An 11,006-nucleotide genomic window follows, 5' to 3' on the forward strand; every position below is an offset into this window, starting at 1 on the left:
CTATCTTTCACGTTATATGATACTCTTCCCCTCTCAAGATGGAAACAAACCAGGGAAAGCTATGAAAGGGGTAAGAGAGGGCGCCTGCCACCACTCAGCCACAAGAGCAGGCTTGAATCAGCAAGAAGAGCCACCCCACCATGTCATGCTTCATCTGGAAATGCTATTTCTGAATCTGTGTCTTTCAGAAGAGGCTTTCCCCATTCATCAGAAACTCTCCATGTACTTCCTCTGAAAGAATAACCCCAGCCCATCCATGTCACTCAACTTGCCTTAATGTCCTCACCCATGACCTCACTTAACTAATGCAAGGGTCGACCATCTCCTAGATGCTCACCTTAGATTCTGGCCTGCCAAAGGAAAGCATTAACCATTCTATCTCCCAATTGCTCTCTGGAATATTTATTATTTTTCATCAATATAGTTATTAGATACAAACTCAAGGAGAATTGGATTCACAGCCCAAAGTTCTCCTGGACAGACAAAAAAAAAAAAAAAAAGCCACCTCTGCCTTTTCTACCTTCTTTCTGCATTTGTTTTGCTAAACCCCACAATTCTACCACCACTAAAGAGTGGACTAGAGAAAAAACCAGGGCTGGGGTGGCAAAGAGTTTAGGAAGGATCTAGGAACTTCCCTGGTGGTCCAGTGGCTAAGATTTCACGCCCCCAACGTAAGGGCCCGAGGTTCGATCCCTGGTCCTGGAACTAGATCCCACATGCTGCAGCTAAGATCCCACATGCCACAGCTAAAGATCTGACATGCCACAACTAAGACTCAGTGCTGCCAAACTGATTTTTTTTAAGAGATTAGGAAGAATCTAGAAAAGGAGTGACGGCTGTGCCTACCTTCTGTCAGAACTGAAATAAAGGGAGCAACACAATACCTGGGCACTGTTCAGAGGCAACCTCCTTGTAATTAGGTCAACCATTCCCCCAGACAGTACATCCAGATGTTTCCATCAGGATCAAGGCACAACAGAGAAAGCCCACAGTAAGAATGAGTTTCAAGTGGAGCAGAGAAACCCTAAGTCTCTTCCTCCTCCTCTCGCCTCCCATTTCTTCTCTTCCCTTCTCCAGTCCCAGATTTCTCTCCCTACACTGCTGGAGTTTTTGGAGGGGGTCTCAGAGGGGGTCTGACTTCCTTTCTTCATTTGACTCCTAACTCCAACACTCCTCACACTCAAGCCCTTTCACAACTCTGTCTTCTGGGCTGCCCACCAAAAGTCTAGAAGTGCAGGCTTTATCTCTACTATATTAGACCCCAAGAAGAGAGACAGAAAAGGCAGCTGGCAGGGGTTGGAGCTCCTTGCGCTCCATGGCCCCTTCCACATTCCCCAAGCAGACTGAGAACTGGGCACAGTGAATCCTGACTAGGTTCCAGCCTACTTCTGTAAAAGCAAACACCTTCTCCAAGCAGAGAGGATTGCTCTGAAATGCACAGCGTAAACAAACAGCTCTTCCTGCGGCTTACAGCGCTCTAAAAACACAATGCACTCTGCGTGTCAGCGGAACTGCTTTTGGTGGATCACAAGAACTTGGTTATCACCTTTGCCTAGACTGTCTAATCCGCTTTTTCTAGTTGAACTTCTTTCCATGCTTCTCTCTCCTCTTTGTTTTCTACCCCTACCCCGCTCCTCCCATCTGAAGCTTTTCCCGCCTTGGGAGAGCTGGGAGAGCCCAGGAAGTGAAGATAGCAGATGGTTCAGAAGAACTTTCCCAATCCCTAAACCTCAGAACCTCAGGTGCCCACACACCACGTGGCCCCACAGAAGGTGCAGCGAAGAGACGGTCCCTAGTACTTCCTACCATTGCATGGTTCTACCTAACTGGATGCGTCCCTGCTTACCCACAGGAAAACCAGTCACATCACACAGAGCCCTCATCAGAAGACCATCACTGGTAGGTTCTTCCAGTACTTTCCTAAACAACTCTTGAGGTCAACCAGGTCTGTTACAGCAGCCAAACATAGGCACCTTAGACTCCAGCCTGCTGAAGACCACCATGACCCTGCCTTCCCCTTAGCTTTCTCCACCCCGCCACCACAAAACCAGGAGCTTATCAAGTGTTATCTAGTCCACCAGATGTTGCTATATTATGTTTCCATTTACAGTTCTGAACTTGAAAATTTTTTCAACTGTCCCTCAATGAAGTCTCTTTCCTCGCAATCTCTCCTTTCTAGCCACTTAACCTCATCTAACCCAATAACTGGGGAGGAACCAGAGGATGGAAGAAAAAGAGTTGGAAACTCTGGAGAACCAGAGAAAATGTGAGGATAAAAGAAAAGCAGAAAGTGTCTACTTTCTAGAGCATTCCAAGGGAACAACAGTCAGAGATGTGAGTCCTCTTGTTTGCTCATCCTCCCTTAAAAAGGTAACTTATATCTAGGAACATGATACAGTTATTTAGCAAATTACCCCAAACCACCATCACAACTCTCATTCTATCAAGACTCGGTGACTTGATGAGAAACTGTTTTGGCCTAGAAGTTTCTGCCCCACAATTCTGTAATAATGGGACCAAGTGGCCTTCGGGTAGGGCCTAGCATTCTTCCCCTTGGGACTCTGGCCACCAGCCAGGACACACTCAGGCTACTTCAAGATGTATGCCATTATCCAGCTTTCTTCTCTCCCCACGCAGGAAGCTTCTATTGAAGCACATTTGGCCCAACCAAGGTTTAGTCCCCAACCTTTCACTGAAGCCTCCTCTCAGGCTGACTGACTAGCACGCATCAGTCACCTCAGACACACAGTATCTTCAGTTACCTTGGAGTCAATCAACAGAGCTTGCTTGGGCTCTGCTACTGACATCCCTCATCTGTTTCCCAGCCACATACCCACAAGCCTGCCAATGTCCAAGGAGACTGCTGAACAGACCACTAGACTCCAGAGCTCACCCAAGGCGGCCTCCACACTTGCCCACACCCTTCTCCTTCAGGCCCATCTGCTCACTATTTTAGCAGTTGCACAAATTCATTCTTTTAGATATTGAGTACGTTCATATTTTCTTTGAGGTTTAGTTTCTATTATTAGGCTCCAAACCTGTCTTCTCTGTGAAGAAATGACCCTTCTTTTAAGAAAAATTACTTTGAGAGAATTTGTATTTTCAGTATTAATTTTGTAAAAGTATAAAGACTGGATTCTGTAACCATCGGGAGGATGGCCATGTGGGGACAGGAAATGCAGTTCTTAGGAATTTCCAAAAAGGGAACAAAGAGGAAAATGTGAGTTCGGGGCAGCATTTTCCTTCTTTGGCCAATGACCTGACAACTCTGCTCTGTCTATCACAGTTACAGCCTGACTCCCTTCCCACTCCAAGAAAAACCCCTACACAGGTTAGAAGTAGAAGATAACAGGGACTTGCATCCCAACTAGTCAAGGTTCCTCTGTCCATGGGAATTCTCCAGACAAGAATACTGGAGTGGGTTGCCATGCCCTCTTCCAGGGGATCTTTCCAAGCCATAAATTGAAGCCAGGTATCCTGCATGGCAAGCAGATTCTTTACCATCTGAGCCACCAGGGAAGCCCCCAACAAAGAGAAATCTAGGTTAAATCACAGGATTCCAAAAAACAGAGGGGCTGCCCAGAGGCTGGAGGAGACAGGAACTAAAAACCTATAAAGATGAGCTTTATGGGCAGACTAGGCTAGGCTCACTCCACTTGAGAAGGGCCAAGGAGACACTGTAGTGGAGGACAGAGCCCCAGGGTCTGGGAAGAATCCATTTTCCACCAGATCAAACTGAGAACAAGTTTGGAATCCAATCCAAAGAGCTAACAGCAAGTTTAAGATCAGAGTAGGTTCCAAACCAGCCAAAAGATCTCTTGGCCCCTGTATTTCACATTTTCTTATTTTTCTTCTTAAACTTTTAATTTCCCTGTAAAAGTTCCTTTTGAAAAATTTCAGTCTTGTCATAGGCTGCTACGGTGAAAAGGCTCTGTTTACTTCCATGGCAGGAATAGCGCTCTCTGTCTCCTCTGTCCTACGCTTCTCATCAGTGGGGCTTTGGAGAAGGAAAGGAGAACTGACCAGAGAAGGACAACAGTAAGAAAATGCTTTCCAAGGATGAGAAACTTTTATTTCCTTTCAATCTGATATTATTTCCTTCCATTCTCACATAGAAAAAACAATTCACCCAAAACATTATTCCTGAATCTTAGAAGCATCAAGTTCCAATTATGCCACAGGGAGAACAAAGAATTGAAGGAGACCCATCTCAATTTCTTGTGGCCAAAAAGAAGACTTAATTATGCCATAAAATGCCTCCCTTAGAAGCGACCCTGGGGCGTCTCCTTCACTCTCCCTCAGTGTTCCCATCTGAGGCTCACTACCACTTGTACTGCTCCTCTCTCAACACATCTCCTCTCCTTTCCCAACCACATTTTTTCAGTAGATTGAGGGGGTAAAACTTCACGACTCCCTCCAGCCTCCTAACTCCACGTTGTATCCCCAGTTCTACCTTTTCCTGATTTGCCCATATGGAAAGGGAAAAGGGCGGCCAGTGTGGCTTGTCTCTCAGAAATGCCCTTCCTTCATGGTTTGGCAGCCAGCACAAACCACCATCTTCCGTCACTCCCTCACAAGCTGAGGAACCATTCTTTAACAAATAGAGGCACCCAACTCAAATTCAGCTCAGAAAGTACTGTGGTTGGAATAGAGGGCTCTAAATTCTGGATTAAGAAGGAAGATATCCCTTGAGGATTCGCGTAATCACTAAGTTGGAAAAGAGAAAAGAGATGTAGAGAATCTGGTACTGCCTCAGCGTACCTGTCTTTCCACCTCTGAGGAGGGTTATCATCTAGGCTCAGTCTCTCCACAGCCCTGTCTCTCCTGTTTTTCAATTCCTTGCCTCATCCCTGCTCCTCATTTTACTGTAAGTATATGAGTGACAACAGGCTGAGGAGGCTGAGAAGGCTGAGAAGTCAAGTCTCACAGATGAGACAGATGCAGGATATGGCCCAGGACAGCCAGAGGAAAGCCAGTGATTCATTCATTTGGGTGCCCACCTGCCCTCTTCCCACAGGCTGTTTCTCCCTTCAGAATAAGTTCTCACTGCCTAACTGACTTCCCCTCCTGATTCTCAGCCTCTTTATTGACCACCAGATTCCATTATAAGAGGGAAGCCCTTGGGCATGGCATGTAAGATCAGGGGATAAGTAGCTCCTGGCTGGTCAACCATCTCCCTTCTTCTTGGACATTTTCCGTATCTTGAGTCCCCAAGACAAGGCCACAGCAAAGAAAGGCATTTGTCTTCCCACATAAAAATCCAGTTTCCACTGTACACATACTTCCCACACATTGAGAGGATTTAGCTGAGGGTGCTGAGGGTGAGTAGTGGAAGCCACTTTCTAAATCCCCAGAAAACCCTCAATCCATTCTAAACATCGTTGGCATTTTATTAGGACTATCTCAGGAGGAAGAACAAAAAGAGACCTCCTTAGATGACCGGAAGAAGAATCAGTTTAATGGGATTCTCTCCGATTTCTCTAGCACATTTGTTTGCCTCTTTCACTTCTGTTTATTTCCTCTTCTCTATCACCAACTCAATCGTGATCTCCTCTGGCCTACATGGTTTCTCTCTGCGGAAGGGGTGAGTACCTTCCTTTACTATCAACAGTTGGCTTCAGGGCCCTGTTCAGTAGCTGTATCATCCTTGCCCAGGCCCTACTTCCTTCCCAGCCTCTTGTCTGAGTCCTGCTCAGTTTCTCGGAAGTATTTCTAGTCACTGTGGGCAAACCATCCAAGATCATCAAAAACTAGCCTTCACTGATAGCCAACTGCCCACATGCCCCCCTCCCCCACCACAGTACTCCATTACATTCTCCATCCCAGGGCCGACAGCTCCTCTTGTGATACTATTACCACTTGCCTTAGTGCCCCAACTGCAATGCCACTGTCTTGCCACATCCCACGGCTGCTCCAAAGCAGCTCGTTTCACTCCTATTCAACTGCTTATTTAGCCCTTGATCCATGGATGTGAAAAATCAGAGCATCTTCCAGAAGCTGATTGCCTAGATTTGGTTCTCCAACTACCCATTGCCTATCTCATTTGTCCCACCCATATCTGAAACCCATGATAAGATCATCAGGAGCTGCCTGTGAGCATCAGCAAGATTCTAAAGAGTTTATGTAAAACGGGTCTAACTTTAGTAAATGTGAGGCTTTCTGGACTCTTGAGATACTGAGAATGCTATAAATTTTCTTTGTAAATTAATAGAAACTTCTTCCGTGGAAACAGAAGTAGAAAAGACTTTGGAGACTTGGCAACTAAGTTATTTAACCAGCTTATTTAAGGGCTAGCTCTTGGCTCTCTCAGTCTGACGTTGGCACCTCTTGTCACTGGCCTCCATCTTGCCTCGGTCCTTCTCATCCTTGTCTTTGTCTTCTTCTCTATCTTGTTTCCCTCTGGCTGACCTTATCTCCATCCTACTACCCTTTTCCTCCCAGGCATAATAGGCCAGAGCCTCTTAGCTTGGGGAGGCTAGTCCACATGGCTTTGCACTTCCACTGTGGGCCTATGGGTTCCCCATCCTTCAATAGATCCATATTAAGGGTAATCTGGGAACTCAGAAGGACTCTCCATTGTTCCTTCAACATCACCTTCTCTTAGCTACCTCAGCACTGCCAACTCTGCACCCCCCAGCAAATACCTCTGATTCAATAACTTGATAAAGGGGAACACAGAAACTAGTGAGGATAGGAAAGACCAAGGGAAATGGAGTACAACTTGGGGGTTCTTTTCTCTGTTCAGAACCATCATGAGCTGTACTATGTACTCCCCCAGAATATTCAGGAGCCTCCAGTGATATATACATCTTCCCTGTCAAAGAGAAAATGGTTTCAGGGTCTGTTGGGGGAGTCTTTCTCTCTCAGCCCTTAAAAGACCAGTGATCCCTGAGAAAGTTGACACTTGTGACAATGACTGATGGGAATTTCCAATGGAGTCTTGAATCTAACCATTCCCTCTTCCCAAGAGAGACAACAAGGCGGGCCCCTCCCCAAGACCCCACCCCAGCAACCATGACAACCTACCTAGTACTTGCGCATACCAAGTCCCAATCCCCTTCTCACCTGTACCTCCCTCTTTCGCTTCATTTCTAACAGGTACCATTTAAGATACGTTTGGGAAGGACCATAAATAATCTCTCTTCATGCCCACTTCCCATCCTTTGGGCTCCCAGCTCTACCACATCCAACACCCTTACTCTTTATAATTCAATCCTCCCTTATCTCCAAGAGGGGAGGCTCCTGCAGTTCCCATAATTACAGTGTGCACAAGACGGCATGGCCTATTTTCCTGGTTCTATCTTTTACTTCTCCACTCAGTTCCTATTCCATTTTGACTATGAGATCTAACAGCCCCTCTCCCAGCCCCCAGGAGGTGTAATAATAATAGCTAGCACTTACTGAGTGACAACTATGTGCCAGGCATGTATCTGCTCAGCTTTTCTGGGAGCTGGGAGTCCCTACAGTAGTCTCCCTTTTGTCCGACTTTCCATCTCAATTCTCTGTCCCAACTCTCTTCATCTCTGACACCCTCTTCTAAAACATTGTATGCTGATCCACTGCTGCTCTTTCAGAGGCCACATCTTCCCTGGCTTACCCTTACAAGATGGACCACTCCATGTCTGGGCTCCAACTATTCCGATATACTCTAGAAGAATCTAAGTCCAGGCCTCCCCTTTCGCTATCCATGACAGTGCTTACTTAGAGGCCTTCGCAAAGAGACCATTTCCATGGGTAAGACCACCACAACCACTGCCCCACCTGCCTGCCAACCTCGTCCCTAGCTCCCGGACGTTTAGAGTCCCCAGAATTGGTCGCATCATTTCATCCAGGTCCCAGAACCTATCCAGGTCCCAGGAAAAGCCTCAGCATTTCATACAAGCTAAAAAAGCTGCAGTTAACCTTAAACTCTGGCCTTCTGAGGACTACCTAAAGGTAGACTGGCCACCTTTCCACCCTCCAGCCCACTTGCTTTCCCACCAGCTTCTTAATAAATCAGGCCCCCGCCCCATTTGTAAGTGTGATCCCCCAAATGCATGTCTCCTTTGAAGGAGAACATTTCCTTTCGCCCTTTACTAGGAAGTCGCGGGATTTCGGGTATGAACAATGGCCGACCAGATATGGCCAAAACCGTTACCCCAGGATCTCGCGATGAGAGCACTGGCTGTTAACGGCCACAGCACTTTCAAGACTCATCATTCATTGGGCTGCCGACCTGTCAGTCACTTCTTCTGGGCCAATGAGTAGCATTGCCTCATAAGAAACAGCGGTTGAAGGGCAGGCCACTGGTTCCCTGACTTTCTGATGCCAGAGGTGGCCCTGCTGTTCTCGTCTGCAACTTGTAACTGTTCGTGCCTGCGCATCATAGGCAGGTGGGCAGCAGGAGGGAGGATCATTGAGTCAGCCTAGACCCACGCACAGGTTACGCAATTTGGAGGGGGAAGGGACAAAAGGAAAAGGTTTAGCGCCAACTAAACGTTGGAGTTTCTTAACAGTAATAGCATTGGGAAGGCTGCGTTGGTTCAATTCTGCCCCAACCCTGCTGGTTCCCTTACTGTGTGAACCTCTGTTGGTCTCTTCCTTGTCCTGGGCCTCAGTTGCTTTTTCATAAGGAGGGGATTGATCCCTCAAGATCTCTCATGCTTCTTATTTTTTGATATTTCAAAAGACGAGGAGAGAACCCAGCTTAACCACTGCCCCGTTAATTGTGAAGGGGAAGGCAGTAGGTCAGAGGTGAAGAAAGATCTAGAACCAAGAGGATGTTCAAAAGGAATGAAAGAGTGATGCCCTCTAGCCTGAGGGAGAGTTTGAGGAGGGGGATAGCTTGCCAGAGGACCTCTCTGAGTGTGGATTCAAAAGGTAGAAAAAGCATTTTGGCCAGTGTCTATAACAGGGTTGGGGTGGGGAAGGGAGCACGGTGGAGCTTAAAGAATCTCCTCTCACCCATTTATGGGTCGGGTTTTTTTTGTTTGTTTTTCTGGAGTTTCCTACAAAAAGGTTCTTTTTTGGCGGGTAGGGGGAAGTTATTTTGAAGTTTGGCGAAGTTGACCAAGGATCTGTTCCCACGGTATAAGTGAACTCCCTTCATTTACAGTCTTCTGTTTTCTCAACCAACACCACCTGCAGAAGCTGACAATGACCCTTGGGCTTTTCCAGTGGTTACCACAACACCATTTCCTGCCGCCTGGAGGGAAGACAGAGTAATTGTTGGCAGCAAGAGGTGAGTGTGGGTAAGGAAAAGGGAACTCTTTCCCCTCTTCCCAGCCCTCCTCCTCTCTTTTTCTTTCCCTCATATCCTTCTGCCCAGCCCTTTCCTCCTCCCACCTGCTGACTCCAGCCAGGGTCACACCAATTTTCATTTTTCAAATTCAGGGGGCCTGAAGGCATGCTCAGGAAAGGCTGTTCCCTGGCACAACCTCTCCATTGTTCCGCTGAGAAGTAATCAGTTTCCAGAAAGTTTGAGAAATTGATTTTCAGCAAGAGGGCACCAAGCCATTTCTGTAGCCCATGGGGTATCTGCATATTTGACATTGGCCTTCCTAACATTGGCCTCCCCTTGGAGGTTCAGATGGTAAAGAATCTCCTGTAATGCAGGAGACATGAGTTCAATCCCTGGGTCAGGAAGATCCCCTGGAGAAGGGAATGGCTGGCTACCCACTCCAGTATTCTTGCCTGGAGAATTCCATAGAGGTGGCAGGCTACAGTCCATGCAGTCACAAAGAGTTGAACAGGACCGATGGACTAACATTAACACTTCATGAGTCAGAGGTTGTCAGCCAAGGAGGTATAATAACTTCATCCAAACCCGAATAATGTCTTGCTATTTAGCTTTTTACCAAGATTTCTACATCTCAAACCATCCACCTTCCACACAACTGGGTTTTTTTTCCCCTTTATGTCTCATATTTCTTGCTGTCACTCTGTTCTCCTCACTGTCTCTTTTCCTGTGTCTTTCTCTCTGGTTTGATTTGTTTTTCCTTTTGTTTTCTGAGGCCAGAGTGGAACCTGGAGACGATGTGGGCATGCTGATTTTCAAAGGAAAAGATCTGAGCCTCCGCCTTAAGAGGCAGACTCACCCTCTCCAACCTAGCGAGGGTGAATGTTGCCCCCCAGCTCCTCAGACACCCGCTTGGTACTAGGCTTGTTCTCCAGGCTTACTAGAAGAGTACCCCTTACTCTAACCCAACATCCTCAATGATTATCACCCCTGCCTCCTACCTCCCATGTCCACCCCTATGGCAGGGCCCCCACAGAAGCAAAACATAGTCACCTTAGACTCTGGCATACTGAAGCCAGGCCCTGATCCTGTCAGCTCACCTTCCTGCCAACTTGTATTTAATAAAAATATTGTTAAATGGTATTCGTGTGTCTAAAGTACTGTTTAAGTATTTGTTGTTTCAAACTATATCATTAAATTATATTCTTCTTTTCCCCATTGTATTCTTTTTTTTAATTTTATTTTATTTTTAAACTTTACAATATTGTATTGGTTTTGCCAAACATCGAAATGAATCCATTGTATTCTTTATGGGACCCAAATGTTAGAAGCTGAGAATGAGTAAAGTTGGAGAAAGTGTGACAATATACATTTCTCAATAGAGAGTGACCACAAAGCTTGCTACTCACAGGCAAGGTGTTTGAGAACACAAATGGTCCTAACCACATCAGCCAAGAAAATGGTTTCCCTGAGCACCAGAGACAGCTTTCAACTAGTTGAAGGGCATTTCCACTACTCTATTAGGACGTTATGTAACAGCAATGTACAGGTCAGAAAGACCTTCTTGTTGTTTATAATAAATGCCCTAAAATAGTGACATTTGGTTTGGTCCTTCTAGTCAACTATTATGTAGCTATTAAAAAAATACATTTGAAAACTTTCTTATCACGGACATAAAAAAGCATATTCTAAAACTATGTGCAAAATCTTCTAAACACCAAAAATTCCAGAAGAGGTTGGAATTCTGGATTTTTATTTTGTTACACATTTTTTTATTTTCTGTTATAAA

General features: G+C 46.0%; 1 long non-coding RNA gene across 1 annotated transcript; it reads left to right on the forward strand.

Annotated features, from left to right (window-relative positions):
- The first annotated feature begins 8,266 nt into the window (after window positions 1-8,266).
- LOC133227014 (uncharacterized) lies at window positions 8,267-10,431 on the forward strand. The gene is made up of 3 exons (XR_009729705.1): window positions 8,267-8,372; window positions 9,127-9,220; window positions 9,998-10,431. It is a non-coding gene; the product is annotated as an uncharacterized LOC133227014 (long non-coding RNA).
- Window positions 10,432-11,006: the final 575 nt, after the last annotated feature.

The sequence above is a fragment of the Bos javanicus genome, chromosome 15, assembly GCF_032452875.1.
Source record: "Bos javanicus breed banteng chromosome 15, ARS-OSU_banteng_1.0, whole genome shotgun sequence".
NCBI lineage: Eukaryota > Metazoa > Chordata > Mammalia > Artiodactyla > Bovidae > Bos > Bos javanicus.